We start from the raw sequence: 27666 nt of genomic DNA, 5'->3' as shown, positions 1-27666 counted from the left end.
AAGCAAGCCAGTAAAGAACATCCCTCCATGGCTTCTGCATCAGATCCTGCTTCCTGACCTGCTTGAGTTCCAGTCCTGACTTCCTTGGTGATAAACAGCAATGTGGAAATGTAAGCTGAATAACCCTTTCCTCCTCAACTTGCTTCTTGGTCTTGATGTTTGTGAAGGAATAGAAACCCTGACTAAGACAGGTGTGTAGTTGGATTAGTCATCAAATTATTTGACAATTGGTCTTAGCTTCTTGTAATAAAGTCTGGACTCAGTGTATTGGCCTTTTTCCTCTTTTCCTTTTCTTCTGGATCTCTTGGGTGTCTTAAATAATTCATCAATCCTCAGTAGTATATTATCTTTTTCATTTATTACTAAAAGCTCATAACCATATATGGAGAATGATTCCCCTCCCACTTTGGTCTCCATCTAACAGGTTAATTATCAAATGATAGACTTCATTTGCATCCCTAGATGTTTCCTTTGAAAATAATAGCTACTAACTTTTCCTTATTACTTTTAGCATAAATTATTTTTTAAATTCATTTAATGCCCTGCCAAGTATGGTTCTTCTGTGGAGAATGGGAAGCAATATAGTAAAAATCTTGTGTAGAGATTTTTGTCACCTTCTGTTTGAGATTTCATTTCTTCTAGTTATTACTGGGGATTAATTTTTCCCATTGCTTGTTTTTTGTTTGTTTGTTTGTTTTTTCTATTGTTTATAGTTTTATGGTTTCATGCATTAACAGAAGGGATTTTTAACCATCTCTTGATTCTTTTCAAGCTGCCCTGAAACCCCCTCAACCTCCTCTCTCACAACTCTCTCTCCCACTAGAACCTTTCTTTATGCCTGTGTCTTCTTTTTGTGTATGGCCCATTGGGTATAATTAAATACTTGGTACTGTAGCTTTACCAAAAACCAAACTTTAGTCAACTTTACAAATATTTTGTATATAAAATATTACTTATATCCAAGATAGAATGTTTGAATTAACTAAGGCCCCCTATGATTGTTAAATAAACAAAGCATCGCATAAACATAGACCAAGAAGTAGTAAAAATTATAATTTCCAATGCAGAAAAGCAAAATCCAAAACAAAAAAACTAAACAGTACCTTATTTTTTATTACTGTGATAAAATGTCATGAACAAAGTAATTTGGGGAAGAAACGAAGGAAGTCAAAACAAGGCATGAACTTGGAGGCAGGAATTGAAGTGGCCATGAACAAATGCTGCCCAGTGGCTTGTTCCTCATGGCTTGTTCAGCCTGAACTCATTTCCGGGGGGGGGGCAGGGGGGGAGAGGGCTGGGGTGGAGGTTGTTTTTGTTTTGGGGTTTGGGGGTCCTTGGGGGGTGATCCTGTTTTTGTTGCTGTCATTGGTTTAGTTTGGTTTGGTTTGGTTTGGTTTGGTTTTCTGAGACATGGTTTTTCTGTGTAGGTCTGGTTGTCCTTGAACTCACTCTGCAGACCAGGCTGGTTTCTAACCCAGAGGTATACCTGCCTCTGCCTCTCAAGTGCTGCAATCAAAGGTGTGCACTACTACCCTCCCAACCTCCCCCATTAACCTCACCCCCCCATTAAGCCTGCTTTCTTATACTAAAGACCACCTGCCCATGGGTGGCAACACATATCAGGTCCTCTCACATCAGTCATATAAGATAAATGTTCCTACATTCACATTATATAAGCACAAATATAAAAGCATTATTTTAAAAGTATTTTAAAAGAGAAAATAAATCTATCTATAGCAACAGTAGTTTGTCCACCCAATGTAGAAGTCAGTGCTAACAGAGATCAATGTTCCCTGGTACTAATGCTCTCACCTAGAATATTCTTTAAGTTTTAATTCATGGACTTTTAAATGTTATGTGAGCTTTGTTTCATGGTTAGATTGAAGATAGCACAACTCTAACATTTTAAAATAGGTACTTGTGTTAGTCTATATGTGTTCCTGTATATCTGAGCCTTAGTAGTTTATACACAAGACTTGATTACCTTGACACTCAAAAAGTTAAGAAGTCCTTAACCCAAGAGCCAGCATGCTTACTGGTTGGGGAGAGCCTGTTCCATTGGTACTGTCTTTCCTTTATGATATTCTCACATGGCCGAAGGGGAAAGGCTAAAAAGAAATAAGCATCGGTTCCTCCCATAAAGGAAAACGTAGATGATAAATAAACAATGAACTCCATTCATAAGATTATTGACCTTATAATATAGTCACCTCCTAAATGTTTCATCTCTTACTACTATGGCATTGAGGTTAAAGTTCCAATGTAACTGTTAGAAGCCATATACATATTTAAGCCGTAATGTGCTCTTTTACTCATATTAGGGAGTGTAGTGGGCACTTGTTTACATAAACAATGTCAGGTGGCAATCCATCTAGCATAATAGTTCAGCCATTCTGATGTGCTGCACGTAGAACAGCATGCTGCCAAACACAGGAGGAAGAGGAAAGTCAGGAGAGAACTGGCTCTAAAGAGAAGTCTTTCCCAATCCGGTGGTCCAGAGCAATCTGGAGAGTCTAGTGGGGGAAAAGGTTAGTAGGTATGTGTGTACTGTGCTACTAACTATGGGAAGTAAACCAAATAACCCTAGTTGACAGATAAGTTAAATGATCCATTAAGCAAAGTGGTATAGCTGTTATAAACCAAGCAAAATTGCTCTAGGATCCCTGGCTGAGTATCCCAGAGAAGGAACAGTGTTTGAATCACATCCTAAGCACGGCAAATTCTCCAGGGAGGGAGACAAAATATCTCCCAATTTAGGCAGCACTAGTATCAATAGGAACGATGCAGGGAGGATCCTATTTCTCTTGTGGCATACAAGCAGGAAGGCTGGTGAAGAAAATAGACCCTCACCTGTAAGTTGCCATGGTGATAGACCCTGGACTAATAAGATCTCAGGTCTGCCGCTTCTAGAGATGGTTCAGCATGTGAGATACCAACTGCTCTAACCATTGGCAATTCGGCAGCACTGACATTGGGAGGATTAGTTAAGCCTGACCTAGACAAGGCATCCTTCCTACTACCCAAAGACCTTGTACCTTTGGTCCTTCAGGCACATTTCACTAGCACATTACATGGGAGATTTTCCTTGTGGTCATGACAGCAGTGACCATGGCAACAGTGTTTTAACTCTTGAACATTGCCTCTGTGGATCCAAGGGTCATGACAGGAGAGTCTCGGCTCACTAGCCATGGCAGCCAGATTAACAAGTACCCCCTGAAATGTCAGAAAGATTAGGGAGAGAAACTAAAAATCACTTCTATCAGTTAAACTGGAAAGTGGTTCCAAAAAAAAAAAAAAAGACACTAATATAAATAGGTGACTATCTGTCCTCGCTGGTGGATGGAATTCACAACACTTAGGTTTTACTTAAATTTGCAATCTCACATACGTAGTCATTGATGTGACTAAGAAGCATTCACTGAACCTTTGCAAGGTGCGAGACATACTGCAATGTGCTGTGGACACATTCGAAACAAAATAGACACGTCCCTAATTTTCCTTTGTGGAATTTTGAGTATAGTTATTGCATCTCTTCAAAGAAACTTGAGTTGAAAACCATGTTTTTTTTTTTTTTTTAATCTGAAACATTTAACCCAATTATGTAAAAAACAAAACAAAACAAAACAAAACAAAAGTAGAGATATGTCTGTATAATAATTACATAAAAATAAAATCCTGGAAAATGAGCATAAAGGATAGACATAGAAATAATTTTGTGTATGCAGAAATAATGATTGTGGCTATTGAATTCTATCATTTGTCAGGAATATGTGTGTGTGTTTGTGTGTGTGTGTATGTATGTATGTATATACATATATATATGTATATTCCTGCTTGTATACCACAAGGGGGATAGTTATAGTTACATTTATGTGTGTGTGTGTATGTTTGTGTATGTGTGTTTACATAATATATATATATATATTCTATAAATTTTCTTTACTACAGAATGGTTTTTCTCCTCTGTATGAGGCTCTCATCCTTTCATTTGCATTCCATAATTTCAGCATTCAGTAATGAAAGTGTCTTATGTCTATACCATCTATATGAAATAAATCCATCCCACCAATCAGGTAGAAGGTAGATATTGCAGCTGTCCTATTATTCTCACAAATTGACACATATTTTTAATTCAGGAAAACAGAGGTGAAATAGTTACATATGTTCTGACATAATAAAAATCGCCACCATGTTGTCATGATTAAATATATTTCCTTAGAATATCAGCATTCCATCTGAAATGCAGCCTGGCCATTTGGATTTGGTATTATTGGTATTATGGACATGTCAACACCTGCCACGGTAGGCAGATGTAATGAGTCAAATAAGATAAATGGTTGTTAGTACTTAAGAATTGTTAATTTTCTTCTGTCCCATCAAAAAGAAAAATTGTGTGTCTGTAGGATATGGTTCAGGCTTCTGGACAAAACAGTTGCAATCTTTTAAGGAAAGTAAAATTAAATACTACAAGGATATAGTTGAAAAAATGCTGAAGGATGGAAGTGCTAAGGGTGTCCGGAAGAATAGGTTTTCCTTGTACCTCACCCCAAGCTAATGGTGGGTGCTTAACCTGTACTGGTTAACGTAGGAAATCCCAGGCAGGAGGAAGTGTGGATCTTGTTATGAACTTGAGTAATTTGCAGATAACTAAGTAGGCTCCATGAGATTCAAGTGAAATAAAATCATTCAAAGAGTAGATATTTTAGGGAAGCCTTAAAAGTTAAGGAAAGCTATTTCATGGGTAGCGCGGCATAAGCCGTAACATGCTTTTGTATAGGGAAACGTGTGCTTTAATCAGCAGCTGTAGACGAATTCATCTGACAGCTGTGCAAAGATTTGAGGTAAGAAGGACAAGACAGGGAGACCATTAAGACAGCTAGGCGCTGGTCAATGGTGAATCATTGCCCTATACATAAAACTATGGGTTACCCATAGGAGATTTATTGTGGTAAATGGATTAGAGTGCACGTTGGAAAAGCGTAATTAAATGAAAAGACTCCAGGAGACTGAGCAGCCTGGAGGAGAGTGATGGCTTGGGAAGTTTGAGTGAAGAAGGTAAAAACCAGAATGCTTACTGTTGTAAGATCCTGGCCAACACAATGTTTTGTGTTCAAACAAAAATTCTTTTGGAAACGTGCTTGCTTAATAAATGATAATTAGAGGGACTTAAGAGAAATTATTAACAGTGCCCTGACTCTCACTGACCTATAGCACACGGGTAAAATATACACATTATGAAGCAATGTTTAGAGAAAATGGAGTATTGAGGTCACTGTAAGTCCCTATATCCACAAACAGGTCATTATCAGAGATCATCTCTAGATCAAAATGTGAAAAATGTACCATGTTCAAATTAGCATGCAAAATAAAACATCATTGCCAAGTAAATTATGTGATTATGCCATGAATAATTCATCAGTGCTGGCAATACAATTAGCTGCTTATAATATAATGATGAAACTATTACATTCATGTACAGTAAGTCTGACCCAAATTGTTCTAATAGTAAGACCAGGTCCAAATGCAAAAGAAAGCCTCCACTGTCTCTAGTCCAGAGCCACACAATGGAATTTCTTGCTTGTAAGACAAAGATAGAGTAAGTAGGCAAAGCTCATTCATGGTTAAAATCAGTTACATAAAAATGAGATAATTTCATATATGTACATTTTATAAGATCCTGAGTAAAATTACTTATGCCAGTATTGTGATCTAGTAGATATGATACACACACACACACACATATCTTAGCCAACATTAAGATTTTTACATAAAAAGCATGTAGACAAAAACAGTATCTAGGAGTCTTATTTTTATATGTTTTATTTTGTGTACAGACCTTTAGCTTGCATGTATATCTGGGTATCTTGTGTGTGTGTCTGGTGGCTATGCAGGTCAGAAGAGAGTCTGGATCCTTGTCACTGGAGTCACAGAGAACTGCGTACCAGCATGCGGGTGCTATGAATATAGTGGAGGCCCTCAGCAAAAGCAACCAGTTCTCTTAAGCAACAAAACATTGCTCCAGCATCTATTCTTACTTCTCAATTTAATTTCATTTATTAGTCTATCTGGTGTGTGTGTGTGTGTGTGTGTGTGTGTGTGTGTGTGTGTGTGTACACGCATGTATACAATACGATGCACATGTGCAAGTGTGGGCACACATGTGAAAGTCCACGGATGACTTTCAGAAGTTGTTTTTTTCCACATCCTTGGGTTTCTAGCCCTTATTACCTGCTGTGCCATCTCACTGACCCAATAGCTGACTGTTGTGAATGAGAAGCTCTTTAGCTATAATGAATCATCGCTCAGCCTTTCTACAGAGCAAAATCACGAGGTTGGACACACATGAGATGCTCAATGCTGGGCCTGGATCAATAAGGACATGGTGTCTATGGTCAACTTGTAGAAAAAAAAATTTCTGGAGATTCTATTTCACTCAGCTTACTTCAATCATCTTCATGATGAAATTTGTTCTCTCTCTCTTGGACTGCGATTCTGTTGGCTTAAGGCTGAGTTTGCCCATTACTAGTCAGTATGGGGTTTTACTTGGTACTTAAATTCCATGGTCTTTAAGTGCTGCCAAATCTTACAACAAAGGACCCACCTGGGCACAACGGTTCCAGGTTACTGCTACTAAGTTTTTACTACCAATTAATGGGCAACAGTGACATATGACCAAACACAGTGTGCCCTTCTAAAAGCCGTGATCCTGTCACCTGGTTGCTGTCGTGTCAGCGAGCACCCTGCGGGCGAGAAGGCAATATGGTTGTGAAGTTTGAGTGAGATTCTGCTCTGTCAGCAGGATTTCTTTTTCATAGGGCATTCCCACAAGAGCAGTTCAGAGTCTGTCATCACATGTCTTGATTATATCACCTGCTATATGCATAAATGAATATTTCCTTCACATTCCATCAGTGTGTATGTATGACATCTATATGGCAGAATATGTTCATAGAAAAAAAAGCCTCATCTTATGATTTTCATATGTATAGGGCCTTTTAATGTATGTACCCTTCCACACAGAAAACCAACTTAAAAATGTTACTACCAGCTGTGGTAAAATACATTGCAATCCTGCAAAACCTGTTGATTGAGAAATATTTAAAACGCTGAATAAGATACAAAAGCCCATTCGAACACACCCGTGCTTACACTCCCGAGCCAGCAAGAGTGGCTAGATCAAGCACAAGCATGAATCCAGGACAAGGAGAGCTGGCAGAGCTGCGCATGTCTTCTAGAACCATGTGAAGAGGAGCTTTGAGTCCTACAGTCCACATAGAGTTTGAAAGTATAAAACTGTGGGCTTCTGAATATGAGCCAAACCGTGGGGTAAAGGTGGAATTCCAAAAAGACCCTCCATGAAATGCTTAGGAGCAAGATCAAGTAGCTGTCATACCAAGGATGGCATCGAGGGAAACGGACTCTTCCCTACGGGATATAGGGTGAAAGCAAAACAAACAAACAAACAAAAAAACAATAAACAAATTAATAATTCAATCTAGCAAGACGTGGTTCAATCCGTCCAAATCACAGATCCCTCTACACAGTCATAAAGGGCAATCTAAAAAGAAAACGACACTCTTTTTTTTTTTTTTAATACGGAGCATTAAAAAGAACAAAATACTTAGGAATACATTTAAGCAAAGAGACAACAAACATTGCATTACAAAAATGCCAATATAAAACCTAAACCCTCAGAGAAACCTACTTTGTTCCTGAATGAGAAGACACTGTTGGGAAGATGACATTGATACCCGAAGCCATCTATGGGTTCTATCAAATACTTGTGCTGGAATGTTTAAGGCAGCCTTCTTCCCAGTAGTTACAAAGGTGACAATCTAGCTCAGTGTCTATCACTTGCCTCACATGAATAAGGGTTTGACCTCTACTACCCCACCTGGAAGCAGAAATTAGATTGTAACAGCAAATGCTGTATGATTCCATTTATACGCCACACCCAGAACAGGCAACTCTATAGGTGTAGAAGGCACTTTAGTCGTTGACTGGGACTAGAAGAGCAGATAGTGGGAAGAAACTGCTTGCTACTCTGCAAAGGGCTTCCATTTGCAGTTAAGAAAGCATACTGGAAGTGTATTCAGATGGTGGTGACCCTTCTGTAAGGCTGATTTACAAAATTCCACTGAGTGTATTCTTAAGTGGTTCGTTTCCTAGTATAGAAAATCTACCTTGATTTGGAAAAAACACAAAACAGAACACAAAACAAACTCACAAGTCAAAAGCTCTTTCTCCAAAGAGATTTTCGAACACATATTGACCCTGATTTGGGTCTATACTCTGAATTTATTTTGCCAGCTGATTGGTTGTGCCAGCTGGTGGGTGGTATTCGCTGGAGAAGTACTCTCTCAGTCTAGGACTCAGAATAGCCCCACAGAAGTCTCAGCAAGCCTAACCTCGGAAGAACAAGAAAAGTATAAAATGCATCAGGAAATAAAACCACCAACTCCAATAGGAAGCACACACTCGCAAGGATTACAGATAGTAGAATTACTGAATTTAGCACGGATAAGAATGCCCCATATTTAGAGCTTCTTTTAAAAGAAAGGCAGCAAGTATGGGAGCAATGAATATGGACTGCAAAAATTGACCAGACAGAATTTATTTTAAATTTAAAATTTGCAAAAACAGTTGGTCTGGGAGTTCTATGTCAACTTGGCATAAGATTTAGGAGGAAGAAACCTCAACGGAGACTGTGCCACCAGCAGAGATTGGTCTGTGGGAAAGCCTCTGGAACTTTCTCCTGATTGGTGACAAATGTTAGTGGCTCCAACTCTATGGGCAATATCACTCCTGGGCGGGTGGTCCTAGATGCTGTAAGAATGGAGGCTGAGCAAGCCATGGGCAACAAGGTAGTAACACTTCTCTATGGCCTCTGCATGAATTTCTGCCTCCAGGTTTTTGACTTGAGTTCTGTCCTGACTTCCCTCAGGAGTGGAGTATCACCTGAAAGCTGTAAGCTAAACTAATCCCTTGACTTCCCAAGTTGCTTTTGGTCTTGGTGTTTTATCCTGACAACAGAAATCTTCATGAAAACAATACTTAAAATGGAAAGATGTGATTTTCGAAATTTAATTGTGAGTAGAAATTAAACACCATACCCAGCTAAAGAGACAACCCACAACTGGAAAATACAGTGGGGAAAAAAAATGACTCAGGATTCAATCCGAGTAGAGTTTAGGAAACATTAAACTTACAGGGCCTGGCTTATGTCTTATTACTATACCATAAGAAAATACAGATACTAGAGAAAGACATCATGTATGAGAATTTTTCAGATTGGAAGACAGTATAAGAAACAAGCTATGCAAGAAAAGCTGTGACTTTTATAGAAACCTGTGTTGTAGAAACTATGGCACACACCCTTTAAACCAGACAATGTTAAGTGAGAAATTAAGTCCTAATATCGAAGTCTGGATGACAGAAAGCCCTGATTGTCTTATCTGTCTATATTTATGCTTCTGTAGTAAAAAAAACATCGGTACCAGGAATTCTATTTTATTTTCTAGCTCTGAAGGTTGGAAAGTCCAAAGTAACATTGCTGGCTAATGCAGTTTCTGGAAGAAGGCTCTTTCCTAGCTTGCTGATGGTCACCTCCCTCCTATGCAGTGGAGGTGGGGCCAGGTCTCTAGTGAGAGGCAGAGGGGACAGAGGAATGATGAGCAAGACAATGGATCTTCCCTCATCTTCTGAGACTACGCTATTGCCAGCACCTCCCACTTTAACATTCACCTTGACCAGGTGTTAAACTTTGTCTGTTTCCCCCCCCCTCTGTTGTTAAATTCCAGAGTCTAGGTAAAATAGAGACTATTTTGGGTCACAGATCTGGAGACAGAAGAACAAGGGGTCTGAATACACTGGTAGTCATTTTACTGGCAGAGTCCTAAGGTGGTGTGTGGCATGGCATAGCAAGGAAGGAAGTTCACGCATGCATGAGTGAATCTCTCCTCCCCAACCTTGGTATGTATATGTGAGTGTGTGTGTGTGTGTGTGTGTGTGTGTCTGTCTGTCTGCCTGTCTGTCTGTCTAAGACTGTGTGTTTCCTTTTCTCCTTCCCTCCCTCTTCTTTAAAAGTCACCAATATTGAATTGCGACAGCTCCATCCTGACGATACGCTCTGTTCGTAGTCAATCCCCGAATTCTGCCTCCCAACAACATGCAATTAAGCTTCAATCATCTTAATACTTCACAAGAATAAAACCCATGTCGTGGATTTCAGAAACAACATGCTGTTCCGCACACCCTAGTGAACCTCGTCTCCAGGGGGCAGTCACACTCAGTGTAGGAGCTAAGGGCAAGACCATTCTGTCTATAGCACTTGTCTCTCCCAAAGCCGGTTTGTATACAGACCCTATGTTGAGTTCATCTTACTCCTTAATCAAAGAGGAAGTTTGATGTTGGGTATGCCTTTCTCTCCACTCCAAATTCTCCCTCAGAGGTGGCATCTTCTCTGTTCTGTGCCTCAGGAAGCCTCTGCAATCCTAAACCTGCTAGCAGGTTACTGATTACTTGTGGCCCCTGGGATAAACTGGCAGATGATCGATGAACTGAAGGCACAAGAAGCCATGATATGAATTTTCTGTTCCTCCCCTGTGTTAGCTCTGCATCTTGTGTGGCTGCTTTAAACCTCCAAAGCTGCACCTGGAAACTCTTTTCTCCATCACACTTCTAACGGTGTTCCGGTAATGTTCCCTCGCCCCTTCATCTAAGAGGTGGCCAATGTTGCCAGAGCCAGGGTAAGTCTTGAAACTGTGCCCGGGTCTCCATCAAGAGCGTTGCCGCCATTAACATTTCTTCATTTAAAGCTTACAAAGAGTGAATTCCATTTCTTTGAGTCCAGGGCCTTGGCTAGCTTTGCTTACTTTTCACTTTTAATTTCAATCTCAGTTGTGTGGAAACACCAGTCTCCATTTATATTTGGGGAGGGGGATAGTTCATAGATGATCATCAGAACTAGAAATGAAACATGAAAAAGAGAAGGAGAAAATTTGAGAAGAATTCGTTACAAATCTGCATAAAGACATTTTCCCTTACACCTTTAGAAACGCTCTCAATTGTCAAGGGATCTCTTACAGAGCACTACATAGACAAATACCCTTTGTCTTCTTGTGAATATGTTGAAAGGCATTACCCAAGGTCTCTCTCCATTGCTTTAATGGAAAGGTTATGTGGAGAGCATTCATTTTTTTCCCCCTCTGATTCACCTTCAGCTCCCCTACTTTGGAATGAGAAGTGGCCATTTTCAGGACTTGAGTTTAAAATAGGTCATTTCCCTCTTGCTTAGTCAGAGGAGCCTGGCTTCCTTAAATCGAGTGACTAGGTTTGTTCACGAAGTCCTTTTAAGCAATGTAACTGAGTTCCAAACTCAGCCTTATCCTTACTGCTTCAGAAACAAATCCTGAAGTTGAAAAGGTGGCAGGTCACAGTAGGTGCTGGGAAACACCATCAGAGAAGCAACTCCAATGGGCCACAGGCAGCTGAAGGTCCGGATGCTCTGATAGAACATCCAAGAAGGAAGAGCGGGAGACATGAGGTAATGGGACAGGAATAGGATTCACAGAGTAAAAGTTGTCCTCAAAACAGTATATCCGTGAATGTTTATTGACCGCAAAAGCATTCCCAAGTTGGATGTTTTGGGTCCCTTCATTCACAAGACTTGCCTTAGAAGAGATGACCACAAGGATATCAAAACCGACCCCTCATAGCAGGCCATGCCAGTGTCTGTCACAGTGTGTGTTGGTAAAGTATGGCTTGAAGATGAGACGAAAGCTCTTTTAGTAGGGAGAGGAGGAAGAAATGAAGAGGAGGAGAAAGAGGAAGAGGAGAAAGAAGGAGGGAGAAGGGAGCACAGAAGAGGGAGGAAGGAAAACTAGTTATGTTTCATAGCTATAATCTGTCCTGAGAAAATATTTCTAAACTCACCCTGCAAAAATGCTGTCTATAACACCATTGGCATCAAACGGGACTACTTCTTTTCTTCTTCTTCTTCTTCTTCTTCTTCTTCTTCTTCTTCTTCTTCTTCTTCTTCTTCTTCTTCTTCTTCTTCTTCTTCTTCTTTCCACTGTTACTTTTTTTTAAACAGGGGAATTCACAGCAGCTTGCTGTGGTATGCAGGGCAGGCAGCCAGGTATACCTAAGAGCAAGTGCTTGCTGCTTGCCTCGCTCTCACCCGGAATGAGGATACAGGAATGACAAAGGGAGATACTGGGGAATGTCAAGTCAAACAAATCATAGCTCTTCTCTGGTGGCTCCTTTGACCTTGTTCTGAGGTAAGGCACACAGGCAGGCGGGAGGGACATTCATGATAAGCAATGTTTGTCATCTGAGGCTTCTATCTGCTCCAAAAGGAAATCTAAATCTCCCTTATGGAGGCATTGACATTTAGCTTGGCACATTTTCAGATACTAGGGGAAAAAAAAAACATGACTTGACAAGAAAAAAAGTCAAGTGAATACACAGCAGAAGGAGGCCATTACTTCAATAGTTCAGAAGCTAATTTACATAGAAGCATGCAAACACACATTTCTAAACACTAGAATTTCTTTTTTTTCCCCTGCCACCAAGTCAAGTATGACAACTGTGGTTTTTACAAATCACAAATCAAGAAAAATTGGTTCCCCCTTGCCACATCCATAATCTTCCTTCCTTCCTTCCTTCCTTCCTCCCTCTCTCTCTCTCTCTCTCTCTCTCCCTCTCCCTCCCTCCCTCCCTCCCTCCCTCCCCCTTCCTTCCTTCCTTCCTTCCTTCCTTCCTTCCTTCCTTCCTTTCTTTCTTTCTTTCTGTATTTTCAGTCACGTGAAGTTTTTATTTAAACATCTCTGAGTTGTCCTGTCTTATATTAAGCTTTATCTCATGCTAAGATGAGGCAGGTAGTCTTCCAGAGAAGCATAGCATTCATTTCAGGGTGGTTATAAATCTTAAGTTTGGCACCTGCTCGTCTGATGAACCTCACCATACATGCTCCAAGTTTCAGTTAAATGCCTCCTGGGGTAGGGCAAAAAATTTGTAGATTAGGGGGATACTATTTTATATGACAAACGGATCCAGTTGTTTCCCCAAATTAAAACCTAAGGACTCCCGAGGGACTGTGTATACACACATGCTTTCAAAGATGGATAGAGTTTATTCTTTATATGCTTGCTGAAAAGTTTATTTTTGTCCCCCTGTGTGAAGGAGTACCTAATTCTGCCCCCTACCAAACACACACGCTTTGCTCTGTTCTTCTCCGGTCTGAACATCCTGTGACTTCAGTAGTCCTGACATTTTAAGGTAGTATTTGATCCTTCCAAATCTTTGAAGATCATTTTCTGCAGACTCTTTACCGTGCCACCTTTAAAGATAAAAGGCCAGTCTGTGAAGGAGATCAGGTCAAGAAAGTTCAGTTTTGTAATTCCATCAACAGGACACTTCCCACCCTGACTGCCTCCCACATCTCAGTTATTTGAGACAGATTTTTTTTTTCTTTTTAGAAGAAAAAGAGGCCGGGTGTCAAAAGTGCTCGCATTGCATGTCCAAATCACGAAGTCTCTTGAACTCCGACAGGTTAAGAAAAGACAGCCTGCCTTCATACCATCAGCTTTCCTTATTAACTTTGACCTCAGCCCTTTCTCAGTCAGCTGCTTACACATGCATTTCATACAGGAGAGTTGAAGGAAATTCCAGAAGAAAAGCAAGCAGCATAAAAATGACTTTTTACAGAAAGTTCAACAACCTCCGGAGAGATCGAACGTGGCCTGCTGAAGTAGCTGACTTCATTTATTAAATGCACTTCCCGATGTGTTAAGTAACTCTTTCTTCTAAGTGCACGGGGGTTTTTTTGTGGCTCTCCTCCCTTCTGCTCCCCTTCCCCTCTGCAGAATTTATGATCTTCTCCTGACAGGCTTCACATGCCTGGGGCCCATTGGGTAGGGCAGAGGTTTTGCCTCTTCTGAGTCCTGAAGTCATCCTGAGGAGGTGCTGTTACTTCACAGTGTCCCTGCAACACTGCAAAACAAACACACACAGAGTCATTTGGAACAGAAACTCTTTTTTGTCAAGGGCTGCTCTTCTTACAGAGTTTTCTTCTCTGAAAACATATTATTACTGTTATTGTTATTATTATTATTATTATTATCATTATTATTAGTAGTAGTAGTAGTAGCAGTAGTAGTAGTGGTAGTAGTTTTAGTTTTGCTGATTTGACTATGCCAACTGAAGATACTAACCAAATGATATGAAATAGGAAATATTATTGCTTTCAAAATGGTGTCAAAGACCAACAGAAAACCCTTCAAATCCATCTGCCACATGTCAGTTAGATGCTGTCCAGAAAACAGTCCAAGCATCACAATATCTTCCTTAGTTTCAAACTGCCAGTCCAACTCAGTTTAGATCCAGGCTGTGCTTTAGGTCTGAGGTACCAGGACTACCTCATTTCTTCCATAGATTCTTCTGGAGAAGAGCGAAGGACTGGACGCACTTGAACTCTGGAGATCACTGGATACCACCACTTGTTAGATTGTTGGCCAGGATTGGCACTGAATCTTCACACTCACCTTCCTCATGCCCCAAGCCTCCCACAGCTAAATCTAGACTTTTTGGCATCGAGTACAGGTCTGCAATTACCCTTATGACTTCAAAGCTCAGCTTCACAGGTAATTGGGGAATGTTAGCTATGTTCTTTATGCACAAGTTAACTCATTTACACGAGAACAATTAGTGTAACAGTGTCATGAGTCTGTGAGGATTCTATAGCTCACCCGAAGCTACTTAGGAACATATAAACATTCATGTATGCATAATTATCTATTAATGTCCTTTTATATTTTCATTATTTTTATTGTACAAATGAAAATGTTCTTTCTTCGTATCATATAGAATTGACACAGTGACATGAAAATGATGTAATTGGCTCATAAAACCTGGACCTGCCTACGATGTAAACTGAGGCCACTTTAGGGAAGCCAGAGGAAGATATCTTGCTGTGAAATGTGGTCTCCTGTCTGGGGATAAGTAGAAGATGCTGTAGAAGCAGAAGGTTCTGGCATTGTCTGGAAATGGTTCCTTCAGCCATATCAAGTGTGTGTATAAAACAGACCCCAGAAAAGCAGAGCTGCTAAAGAACTGTGTGTAAGCCAAGTGTCTCAATAATCTCCAGTGCCTGAGCTTCCTTCCTGTTGAGCTCGGTGACTGTACTCACTTAGGGACACCATCGCCGCCACCAAGAGAAAGGTCATGAAGCAGGGTTTCTATTAGCGCTGACATTTAACAAGGAGCGATTGATCTGAAAGCAGGCTTGATACTTAGATATAGTCTACCAGTGTTTTCCTAAAATTCCTTTAAAATGAGACTTAAGTCCACATGCTCTTTTTCTTGCCTCTGTGAATACTTTTTTTTTTTTTAAACTAGATCAAAAACTCCCAAAAGCTAGGTCAAGTACAATGCAGGATAATTCATGTCTTCAGTCCCTGTAAAAGGCAGAGAATCTGAGTATCTCCTAGTGAAAGGAGTAATCATAGTTCTTAATGGTATGAAGACACTAGTGACTGATCCCTAGCTATCCTGAGGCCTCATTGCTAACACATGAGCTCAGATGAAATCTAAAATTGCTATTACAGGCCCATTGCTGTGTATCATAATCATTTGAGATTAAAAAAATGCCATAGTTTTGAGTCTTTGGAAACTGCTGCACTTAAGTTCTAAACTGTTGCTTTTTAAAAAGGCTAATTTGGGGTTGGGTACATTGGTGTCTCTGTCTTATAAAACAGCAAGCTAAAAAAGAAAAAAAAGGAAAAAGAAAGAAAGAAGGAAAGAAAGAAAGAAAGTAGAAAAAGAAAAAAAAAACGAATGAAAAATGTCAGCAGAGACATTTTTTCTAGTCGATGTCAGCACAAAAGGGTGACTCAGTTGTTTCATCTCCCAACAGCTGCATGCTTTCATTGACATTTGGTGACCTTTCTTTGTGCACCCAGCCTAACCTCTTAGGTTATTTCCTGGCCTCCCTTCTGTGACCTATGACCGAGGCTGACCTTTAGCTGGAGAATGTGACATTTTGTTCTCCTCTAGCTGACATGTGATGCTCTCATTATTCAAAGGTATGTGAAAATAACGACCCAGAGTGACCTGTGAGTTTCCTTTCATTTATTGGTTGTTTTGGGTGCTTGTTCAGCATGTAGTGGCCTTGGTTGAAAGGGGGTGAGGCTGAGAAATGGAGGGGGAGAGGGTAGCCAATGTCTCTTTAAAAAAAAAAAAAAGTTCACAATTCTATCTGCTTTCCTGCCAGACGGGCCATTCGAATGTGCAAGAACACGTTAGTATTTCCTGTTTCTGGATTTAGGAACAGGGTTGGCCTTCAAACAACAGGTCTTCTTGGGGGAAACAAGCACTTCAATGCAGTGGGGAAAGCTATTTGTTTATTTATCTCCTTCCAACGAATGGTACCCCTACCTCCCTGCAGAGAATTTTTATGCATGAGTTTCCTGTAGATCCAGAAGGGATAATATACACACAAAGATAATGTCAAAACGAGTACTCAAGACACTTGTCATTTACATGCTAAATGTGTGACCCAGATGGAAACTGAAAGTGTCTTCTCTCTATAGAAAAGATTTTTGTTTTCATCATATATTCTAATAAATTTGATTATTCCTATGACAATTAGTTTAAGACCACATGTATATTGGTATGTAAGTGTACTCAACAGGTACAAAATATGGAAAAATAAAATTAAATCAAGGCACTGGTGAAATAACTGTCATAAATTACTTATGTATTTTAGAATCGACATGGAAGGTATTTACCTATAAGAATTAAATACTGAAAATAATATTTATCTCAAAATATCCCATGAAGTAATTTATGATTTCTGATATTACTTCATTTTTCAACAAGGTAAAGCATATTTCCACTTTAACAAACTTGTAGATCAGGAACCCAGTTCCTTTTATGAGGCATGTATCTGTTTCTGTTTTGCTCACAGTCAGTTCTCACTTCTCATATAAACATCCCTGGAACAGTTCCAACCAGTGCAGAAGATGGAGGACAGAAGTTTGGATTGCTTGACCAAAATGTAAACGTTGTTGTCTAGTCTGAGATTTCATCACTTTACAAAGCAAGATGCTGAGGTCACAGTGGAGTTACCAGTGGGCCTCTTAAGTACAGCATCAACTATGTCAGTTTCAGCAAGAACACTAGGCCCTCTTGGTGCAGGTTCATATAAAGTTCCTCCTTCTTTTTTTTTTTTTATTTATTACATATTTTCCTCAATTACATTTCCAATGCTATCCCAAAAGTCCCCCATACCCCTCCCACTTCCCTACCCACCCACTCCCCCTTTTTGGCCCTGGCGTTCCCCTGTACTGGGGCATATAAAGTTTGTGTGTCCAATGGGCCTCTCTTTCCAGTGATGGCCGACTAGGCCACCTTTTGATACATATGTAGCTAGAGTCAAGAGCTCCGGGGTACTGGTTAGTTCATATTGTTGTTCCACCTACAGGGTTGCAGATCCCTTTAGCTCCTTGGGTACTTTCTCTAGATCCTCCATTCTAAAGCCCCCATTTCTTCTCTACTTTCACCTCCGATTCTTGAAAAATGTAGTTTCACCATTATAGTGTTTTGTTGTTTTTTTGGTATAGTTAAAAAAATAAAAAACATCGTGGGTCCTGTGGATCTTTTCTCATGTGTGACTTAGATAATTGTTTAAACTTGTGTCAGGCTGATAATCCTCCAAATTTGCTTAAACAACCATTCTCTTACAACTTATAATATCTGTGATTAATTTCAAAGAGGCTAGGACAGATGTCAGTGCAGCATGAAATGTGTTGTTTATGTCCCAAGGAGCTGTGCCTGACTCCTCTGGAGTGCTACCTTCCTGGAGGAAGGTTGAGTTGACTTCTGATTTGTAAAATAATGCCATATAGGCTATAGGGTCAACAAATATTTAAATGGAAGCTTTATACAGGGAACTCCAGGAGTGATAAGATACTGTGTACTGCACCTGGCCTTCAAGGAAGTATGTTCTTTCTTGGATCATGCCAAAGTGCCGAACTCCTATAAGAAAGTTTTATATGTTTTAGAGTTTGACAAGATATGGTGGCTTGAGTCTGCAACATCAGATCTTGGGAGGCCAAAGTGAAAGGATACCTGAACTAGATAGCAGGGTTCTGTCTCAAAACAGAAGCTGTGTGGCTCCAGAAAAAAAAAAAAGAAAGGAAGGAAGGAAGAAAGGAAGGAAGGGAGGGAGGGAGGGAGGGAGGGAGGGAGGGAGGGAGGGAGGGAGGGAGGGAGAGAGAGAGAGAGAGAGAGAGAGAGAGAGAGAGAGAGAGAGAGAAAGAAAGAGAGAAAGAAAGGGCATCAACATAAATCTATGTTTTCATAATTTTATTAGCTCTGTCCAGTGAATGTTTGTTCACAGATAAGTTCTTGGCTTACAGATAAAATATATTTCAAGGGCCATTTTTATGCCTAATTGGTGTATAACATCCATTGAACATCAAAACAAACTTTACAAGTCATTAAATATAGGCCCATTAACTCCTGTAGCATGAAGGATACTGTCAAAGCTGGAGTCCTGGTACTCAAACAACAACACAAAGTCATAACTTAAGGTTTCCCTGCTTCAAATAAACTAAAGAGATAATGAAGTGTGAGATTCTGTCCACTTAATTAACATGACCAAGAATCACAACAGGAAAAAAAAATGTAGTATATGTTCAGAACAGCTATCCACATTTAGCATGAGTGTTTGCTTCTTGATGTTACTCTTCTCTTTAACACTAAAACATATTCTTTTGACAACAAACCAAAACCAAACCCAAAGCAAACTAAAGAAGCACTTTAGCCTGCTATGGGTATAGCCTTAATAAACAGAAGGCCTAAAACAAAAACAAAACAAAACAAAACAAAACAAAACAAAACAAAAGGTAATGCAGTTGGTGAGTTTGATGCAACTGACACCTGATGTTATTTTGGTTCATTCCACTTTCTAAAGGGAAGAGCAGTCTTTCTCTTCTATTTTTAGGTCTTTACATAGGAATGGCTATGATAGACCTGAAAGACATCTTGAGCTTCCTGGCTCGGAAATGCTTTGTGCTCCCATCCCCTCTAGTCATTTGTGCTTTATTTTTGGGAGCAGCAGTAGAAACCTGTTTTTGCACTTAGCTCATTCTCTTCTCTGTAAAGATACGTATTTCTCAGGCATTTAATCATGGTTAAAGACAAATGTTTTCACTCGTTAAAAAACCTTTTTCCATGACTATGATATAAGACTTTCTGCATGGGACCCTTTTCATGGACAAAGAGTCTTTATGTGATGACTAATAATGGAGTTATACCTGAAGGAGGAGTGAAAGCTTCTCCAGATCCCTGTAACCTCATGAGAAAGAGACCCTAGTTGATGCTTTTGGCATTCCCTGATTGTCACTTAAAGGTCTTCAAATATAAAGACCGTGTGTTCTATAGGTAGACTCCTAATAGCCATAAATCTATATCTCCTTGGCTAAGTAAGGCTTTTCTCCGTATGTTTTCTTAAGCACCAGTGACAAGCACATAAGAGTAAGGACCATTTTTGCTCGGCTTGCTCCTAATTTCCATGTCTTTATACAGCTATTGCCTAATTTACCCATGATTCTGCATCAGTCCAAATTCATAAGGAAAAAGCACTGTAAGTGGGGAAGCCAAAGTCTTCAGAGATCAAAAGGAACAGGGAATTTTAGTTTGTGCATGTGTTGAGTTATTGTGCATGGGTCCTTCCATTGCATATGACAAGATAATTTCCCCTATGATTCTCTATGGAATCAGGACATTGTCTGTTTGTCACCTCCATGGTGAGATCCATTATAATGCTTCCTAGTGTCACTAAATTCTCAGATGCTTCTCGAGAGACAGTCTAGGAATAGTTTTGCATTGTGACTGACTCTACTGTATGCACGTCTTTCTTCTCCTTGAAGGATCATTTACCCTAATTTTTAATATACAGACACTTAAAAATAGTTTTATCTTAGATCCATTAATTGCAAGGTCAATTATTTGTTTACTTCAGAGCAAGGGAAGAGATGATTAATAAAGGAAGCTGGAGAGGACTCTGAAGATGGGATTTCTATTCTGCCTTGTAAAAAGAAGACAAGGGTCTATCACATTCACCACAGCACTCCAGTGAACTATGTCACTGGGGAAAAAGAATAAGAATGAGTTTTATATATCAGACTTTTATCTTCTCAAGCCCAATTGATATATTTTACTGATATAATTGAACATGAATTCCTTTAGGTCAAGGACATATTTTAAAATATTATTTTTAAACTAATAATAAAGTCTTGGGTCTTAGATATAGCAAACCAATAAATTACCTTACAGGGCACACAAACGCAGTATCTATTTTTGAATGAAATTGAAACACCCTCCATATACATAAAATCTGCAACGAAATTTATTTCAGCAGGACACTAGTTAATTTATACTGTTAAGTTCAAAAAGGCAGAAGAAGATAACAACCCAATTTAGGCAAAGGTATAACACATGCACGCTGGAGAAAAATAAATGTCACAAAGAAACCGTATCTGGAATTCAGATCACATTCTGATGCACCCACGAACATTAAGAGCTGTGCAGGGTGCTATTGTGCTCCAATTAAATGTCCTTTGCTCACATCAATCAGCCCTGGCTTGAAAGTTAATCATATGATTTACAGGGCTGTTAGAGGAGGAGAAGGCGGGGCAGCCATGACAAGGAACTGGGACAGGTAATATAACATTCTAAGAAAACCATGTATTACAAAGTTTAGAGTGGGATGGAATAAAGGTAGGTTAAAGGAAAGTCATTCAAAAAACACAAGTGTTTTGGTTTTCTCTTTCATGCAGGAGAGAGAGACAGAGAGACAGAGAGACAGAGAGAGACAGAGAGAGAGACAGAGACAGAGAGAGACAGAGAGAGACAGAGAGAGACAGAGAGACAGAGACAGAGAGACAGAGAGAGACTGTGACCTGACACCATAGGTCTCCTAAGGTTGGGGCTGTTTGTCACAAGTTTGGCGCTGGACACAGCAGTGTTGCATTTGTTGTTGGTTAATCCAGACACCAGCAGATCAGTTTCCATTGTGGAAAATTGAGAGATGGTGGCATCCACTCACTCTAAGCACTATCTGTGGAAGCAACATAGAAGGCTGGAAAAGTCCCTTAAACATAGACCAGAAAGAGAAGCCTGATGTTGCCTGATTCTTTTCCAAAGGGAAAAAAATGTCAGCCTGAAGAGGAATATAAATTAGATGTCTTGAAGCAGAGTTACAGGTGTTCGTTGTTGTCCTCAAAGGCTTTTAATATGTATGCAGTATTGATGACCCAGTTTTATAAAATGATGATGGATTATAGTTGACTCTGCAAATATTGAAAAGGACACAGCAAACTTACTTATGTATGGGTTCCTGGAAAATTTAGGTTTTACAGTTGCTTTATGTCCTTTTATGAGAATGATAACTAGAGACAGCTATGCAAGCTGTTTGATAGACATTCAAGTCACTAGTAATGCCTTCTCCAAAAACATTCACGTTTCTCTTGGAGTTTTCTTTATACTCCACTTACGACTTGGTCTACTAGAGTACAGAGTAAGAAAATAACATGAAAAGAAACTCGGGAGACTTAGATGACCGTGTTTATTGGAATGATGCTGTCACAGTCTTAATGATGACTATCTGCTCACGCAATGATGCTCCATACTCTAGCACTGTGAGTCTTAAGATAATGTGCATAACAATAGATCATAAGGATGTCACTGGGGACAAAAAAACAGAAAGGGATACCTAGACCACGTGATGTAAATACGCATGTAATTATGCATGTTTTCATAATGCAGATGACCTAGATTTAAATTAAGTGACATTAGAAAATTGATCACTGATTAGATAAACTATTACAGTTAATAGGACCTGCTGTGCAAAGAAAAAATTTTTGAAATGCACGCTGCTTTGTAATAAAAATTCTTAGGAAAACCACAACTTTCTGCACGCTGAATAACCACTATTCAACATTATGTCTTGGTCAAGAAATACACTTAAACTCTACTGGATGTGTGCATGTGTTCATAGGACTAGGTATTGACTCTCGGGTCCTACATATCCTAGGTAAATGCCCTACCACTGAGATATAGCCTTCAAATTAAACAAGAAAAGGGAAAAGACAAAGTTTTGCTGCAGTGGCCACGCTATTCTACCCAGATCTGTATCTAGTCAGGTCTTCCACTTATTTTTCTCCTGCCTCAACCACTGTGATTACAGACCATGAGTCCTACCTGGTCCTGATTCCTTAAAGAACTCTGTGATATTTCTATACGAAAGAGGAAATTAGAAAATGTCCTTTTATTAGCAAGTGGCTGATGAGGGAATCTTGATCTACAGGACCCATCTTTGAGTGTACTGTGAACAACTTGAGTACAGAACCTGGGACATATTTGAAAACACTGGAATGCTTTTCTTGATGAAGGAGGAATGAGTCAATCCAAACAATAAGACGTTATATATCAGAAAGGGAAAAAAATCTTCTCAAGGAAAGATTGTGCAGAAAGTGTTTGCCACGGGCAATGGAATTTGACACGTCTCATTCTTTTCTGGTGGGATAGCAGCAAACTGAGAAACTACAGCACTTTGCTTCCTAGACGTAACTTGTTAGACTCTTGATTTCCCTGAAATAAGGATCCCCAGTAATGTCCAATTGAGAGATGATTGATAGTCATGTGACACTTTTTAACCATATCATGGCTTACTTCTTGCAATGACCAGCTGGGAGTCTGAAAATAAAAATTTTAAATCTCGTGTCCACCCCACTTCCTCTGAAACCCATAGGAAGGGTCCCCTACTCTTCTATGTGAGCTTGATCTCCCCTGCTCTCTCCACACTGCCTTCTGTGTATATATCTATGGTGTTTGTATTTCTTCTGATAAATGTCCTAAACATTACAATGCTCTCAGTGCTTCCCTTGAGCGTCACACCTGAAATGTTTCAGAGTGTCTGAGAATCATAAACATTTTGAAGGTTGAAAGACAGCACTTAAAGTGACTCTACTCTGAATTCAATGGCATGTTCACTGAAGTTTTATAGAAATGAGAGAGTTTGGAGATATCTTTTGCTGTGGTATACACTTGTCACAGGTCCTTGTCCTTGCATGCTCTAGACAAGCACTGCCTTGCTTATCTATACCTGCAACACCTGTCTCTGATTTTAATGCATTATTATTGTTATTATTATTATTTATTTTGATGCAAAGTTTACCTAAATTGCTAAGGCTGATCTCGAATTTATGATTCTCTTATGTCAGCCTCTCAGCTAATGGGTATGTACTGCCAATCTTAGTGAAGAAGTTGAGATGACGATTTTTTAAACCGATCCTCTTCCTTCTGATTTAGACTTTCTGCTCTCCTTTATAGGGGAACTCTTCATCCTTAGATATTCTTTATACGTCTGGAATTGAACAGATTCTCTTACTTCAGAAGTAAATTGTTCCTGTCTATCATTTTCTTGCTTTGGTTAGAGTTCCACGTAAATGTGGTCATAGTAACTCATTCTCTCTTTTCCTGCTAGCTTCTCTCAGGACTCCAGTGGGGGAAATCTGGAGAACTTAGGAGAGTCTAAAGTAATGGAGGAAAGGAGACTTGTGTGATCCCTAGATAAAGGTCACTGTTTCACAGACAGGCTGTCAAGGTGATGACCTCTTGCTGGTCAACCTAAATATCATGATAGTATTATAAGGAATGCATAAAGGCCAGACTCCCCTGAGAGCTGTTCTTCCTCCCCACCCTTCTCCTTACCCACCAAATGTAGTCAGGGAATAGAGGTTAAAGTTATGGCATTCTCTATCAGTAAAAATCAACAAACAAAAAAACCTCTGGATCGTCACAAATATATCTATATGAGTTCATCCTAACAGGTCAACAACCCAAGTTCAAACCTCTTTTTAAGGCCAGGTGAACTCGAAAAGATGCCTGTGCTTCTTTGGAGCCAAGATAAATAGCTTGTGCTGTGTAAATGTTTGCACTAGATTCTCTCACTAGCGTTTAAAGCAGCCCTGGGCCCCCAGCTGGCATGAGTACCAGGGTGGGAAGCAAGACTGAGCTATCTTTCTCAGGTCACTGAACTCTGTAATTACTGAAGGATCAACATCCATGCCAGCAATCATGACCTCTCTTGGGGTCCCATGGCCATGTGCTGTTTGACTGCCATTTCTTTTTGCCACCTGCTCTACACATAATCAACTGCTTTTTTTCGTGTGTGTGTGTGTGTGTGTGTGTGTGTGTGTGTGTGTGTGTGTGTGATTTCTCTCTTTCTCATAGTATCATTTTGTTCCAAATGTTAATATGCCAATAAAATCATTTTAAACCTACAAGCACCTCAAACATTTCAGAAGGTCAATATAAAACAGAATTTAGGAGCCCTGGAAAGTATATCATTTATCAAGAATCCTCAGGACAGCACACATCCTTAGCAAAGTAACCACAGCAGGAACTCTAAAGTATTGCTGCACAGTTGTACAAATTAATTTCTTTGCCTGGTAGACTTCAGGTTGATGCTTTCCCAGAGAAGATCATGTTGACAAAGGTGTATCTATAGTACTTGGGATCTTCACCTTAAGGGCTGATGTTGCCCTAATTAGATGTCGAAGATTTACCTGAATAAAAGTTTATAGTTGGGTTTCACTGACACTGGATAGAACTCAGCTGGATTAGTTCTTTAATAATTTTAAGCATCTAAAGTGGTCTTTAAAATAACTGCCTGTGAGTTATACACCATTCATTTGGTATAACTTTCTTCAAATTTCACAGCCTCTGTGGGAAACCAGCAAGCTGGATTCATCAACCCCACCTGAGTGGTGAAGGCGTACAATTTAAAGAGTTGCAAAACTCCTACTTTCCTTTCTCCCACACTGGGAAGCCATTGCTTCTCCTGGGCACGGCAATGTTTTCACATCACAGGGAACAGATCCTGTGAGTGCTATCAGGTATGCGTATCATTATACCCATAAAAGAGAAATACTCAGTGTGTGCTCACAAAGTCACTGAAATTCCCAATGTAATGGTACAAGAGGAAAGACCTGGGAAGAGCACAAGAGTGGTGCCATCAGCTGCGAGGCCTGCCTTGGTGTCCATCATCTTGTGACGTTGGACTTTCCACCTGTAATTTGAGGGGCATGTGAGGATTTCATCATAGTTTCTGTGTCTGTGATTGTTTTTAAGACAATCCCTTGCCAAAAAGAAAAAAAAAGTAGGATGCTTTTTCAAAGACTCATAGATTGAAGGTTTAGTCCCTAGCTGGTGGTATTACTTCCAGAATTTCTGGAAACTTTAGGTAGTAGCTGCAGCCATTCAGTATCTTTATCCCTGGATCCACTCTGACCCACATCGTTCTCACTCTTTGCTTCCTGTTTGAAAAAAGAAATGAAAGGCTTCTGGTAGTACTTCCTCTTGATGGAGGCTCAGCAAAGTCAAAATCTGTGGACTGAACTCTGTGAAACTATCAGCCAAGATATAACCTTTAATTTGATTGTTATGTATTTTTTTAAATCACGGTAAGGAAATTCTAATTCACAGTAATAAATAAATAAATAAATAAATAAATAAATAAATAAATTTAAAAATATGTCATGCATAGACATTAGTAACAGGCAATAATGTGAAGTGTTATTCTCAAAGATACTTGCAACCTAATTAGCTTTTGCAAAGGGAAGCTTGGTTTGATGTCAGTCAGAGTACAGTAAGGAAGAATATGATTTTGAAGTGGCAAGAAAGGCAAGGTGGTTACTTAGATGTGCTACCTAATTTATTTATTTATTTATTTATTTATTTATTTATTTATTTGGTTTTGGGGGACAGGGTTTCTCTGTGTAGTCCCAGATGTCCTGGAACTCACTCTGTACACGAGGCTGGCCTCGAACTCAGAAATCTGCCTGCCTCTGCCTCCCAAGTGCTGGGATTAAAGGTGTGCGCCACCACTGTCTAGCTACCCAAATTTACTTGCATGGAAAAGCACACTGCCAGGCTTCTCGGGTAGGTGGTAAGCAGACACCCCACAGTAAAAACATCCTCAGCATCAGATCAACTGTAGAGCATTGTCTCCCTCACCAATGGCCTCTCTCTCTGTTTCCAGGCCACCTGTATCCTAATGTGCGAAAGGTCCAAAAGGAGCAGTGGGTTCCTTGAATGGTAAGTCATTCCTCGGAGCTCTCTTCCTCAGTGGCTCAGGCCTGGATAATTGCAGGTCTACTTCTTCCTTGCCTATCGATGACAGGAGAGAACTGAGCAGAGGGGAGACCCCAGAGAGACGCAAGGTGCCAGCTGCTCCGTTTTCCAATACCTCATTTGACAAAGATGCATGAAGAACACATGTAAAATGGGCCCCGGCCAGAAACAAATAGGTCAAGAAAACAGTAGCACATGGGTGTTTGGGGAGGAAAGAACATAAATGTGGAGATCTCAAGAGATGTTGATGGTGTAATGGCTAGGATGCTTCTGGAAGGTCATAGGAAGCACAGTGCTGGCAATAGTCTCTGGTTCACTTCCTGTCACTGCAAGTGTCTTTTTGGAGCTCTGAGGGAAGAGGGGAGTGCTTACTTCTCTGAATGATGTACTACAGTTTCAGTCAAAACTTCTAAACTTAACCGTTAAATTACTACCAGATTTAAACTTTCCTTGTTTTTTCTTTTTCTTTTTTTTTTCAGACATAATCTCATGAAGCTCAAGCCAGCCTTCCTTCAACTTGTTATGCACCCTTCACTGTCTCTGAACTCTTGATGCTCCTGTTTCTATGTCCCAAGAGCAGGGGACAACAGGCACATGTTACTATAACCCCCAAAGGTTTTGTATAGTGAAATCTTAATGAAAATAAAGCCATAGTTGGTTTCCAGGCATGTATCATATGAAAAAAGAAGTTGTTTTCAAAGATCAATCAACAAAATACTTTGATTTCTTAGACTTTTACAAATGTTCTCGTACTCTTTATCTTACTTACTTTTCAAATTGATGACCAAACACCCAACAAAAGGCAATTTAAGGGTGGAACTGTTGCGGGAAATATTAAAAATGGATCCCACCAACTCTCTGGAGCTAGCAACCCCCGCCCTCAGCATCTGGCCCGCTTGTCCCAAGAGCCATTAGTTCCTTCTCTGCTATAATCCCCTGTAACTGGCTGTCCCACATTCCAGTAACCAAGTAGATCTGCCATCCTCGTGGTTTGATCACACATTATCCAGTGACCTGGTAAAATTAAGACTCTTAAGCTTATAACCAATTAGACTTATGTATCAAGATGCCAATAAATAATTTCAGAGCCAATTGATAATGATAAAGGTTTATGCCAATATTTCTAACCTTGTGAAATCGGGGTCTAGAAAACGCCACGCGGGTACACGGTTGCAGCCATCTCGGTTCTCCTCCTACTCCAAAATGCTCTCTGTCTCTCCACTCTTAGCTCCATCTCCCTTTTCCCTGTCCAATTACAGGCCTCCCACTGCCCTAATATGATTGGACAGGGAAATTCCTGCAACATGGAACCATTTGTTTCTGCCTTGAGCCAGGGGATATTCAGTCCATCATGGCAGGAGAGGCATGGAAGAAGGAATCTGAAGCCACAAGTCACACTGCATGTGTAGGCATGGAGCAGAGCTCTAATGTCTAGCTCATTCACCCTTTTAAAAGTTCATT

At 39.9% G+C, this 27666-nt stretch overlaps 1 long non-coding RNA gene across 1 annotated transcript; it reads left to right on the top strand.

The window, feature by feature from the left end:
- Positions 1-27300, top strand: Gm30790 (predicted gene, 30790). Its single transcript, NR_155453.1, has 4 exons — positions 1-110; positions 24793-24968; positions 26114-26169; positions 26685-27300. It is a non-coding gene; the product is annotated as a predicted gene, 30790 (long non-coding RNA).
- Positions 27301-27666: the final 366 nt, after the last annotated feature.

This window comes from Mus musculus, chromosome 16 (assembly GCF_000001635.26).
Source record: "Mus musculus strain C57BL/6J chromosome 16, GRCm38.p6 C57BL/6J".
Taxonomy (NCBI): domain Eukaryota; kingdom Metazoa; phylum Chordata; class Mammalia; order Rodentia; family Muridae; genus Mus; species Mus musculus.
Note: the sequence above shows the minus strand (reverse complement) of the source record. Positions and strands in the feature narration are given on the sequence as shown.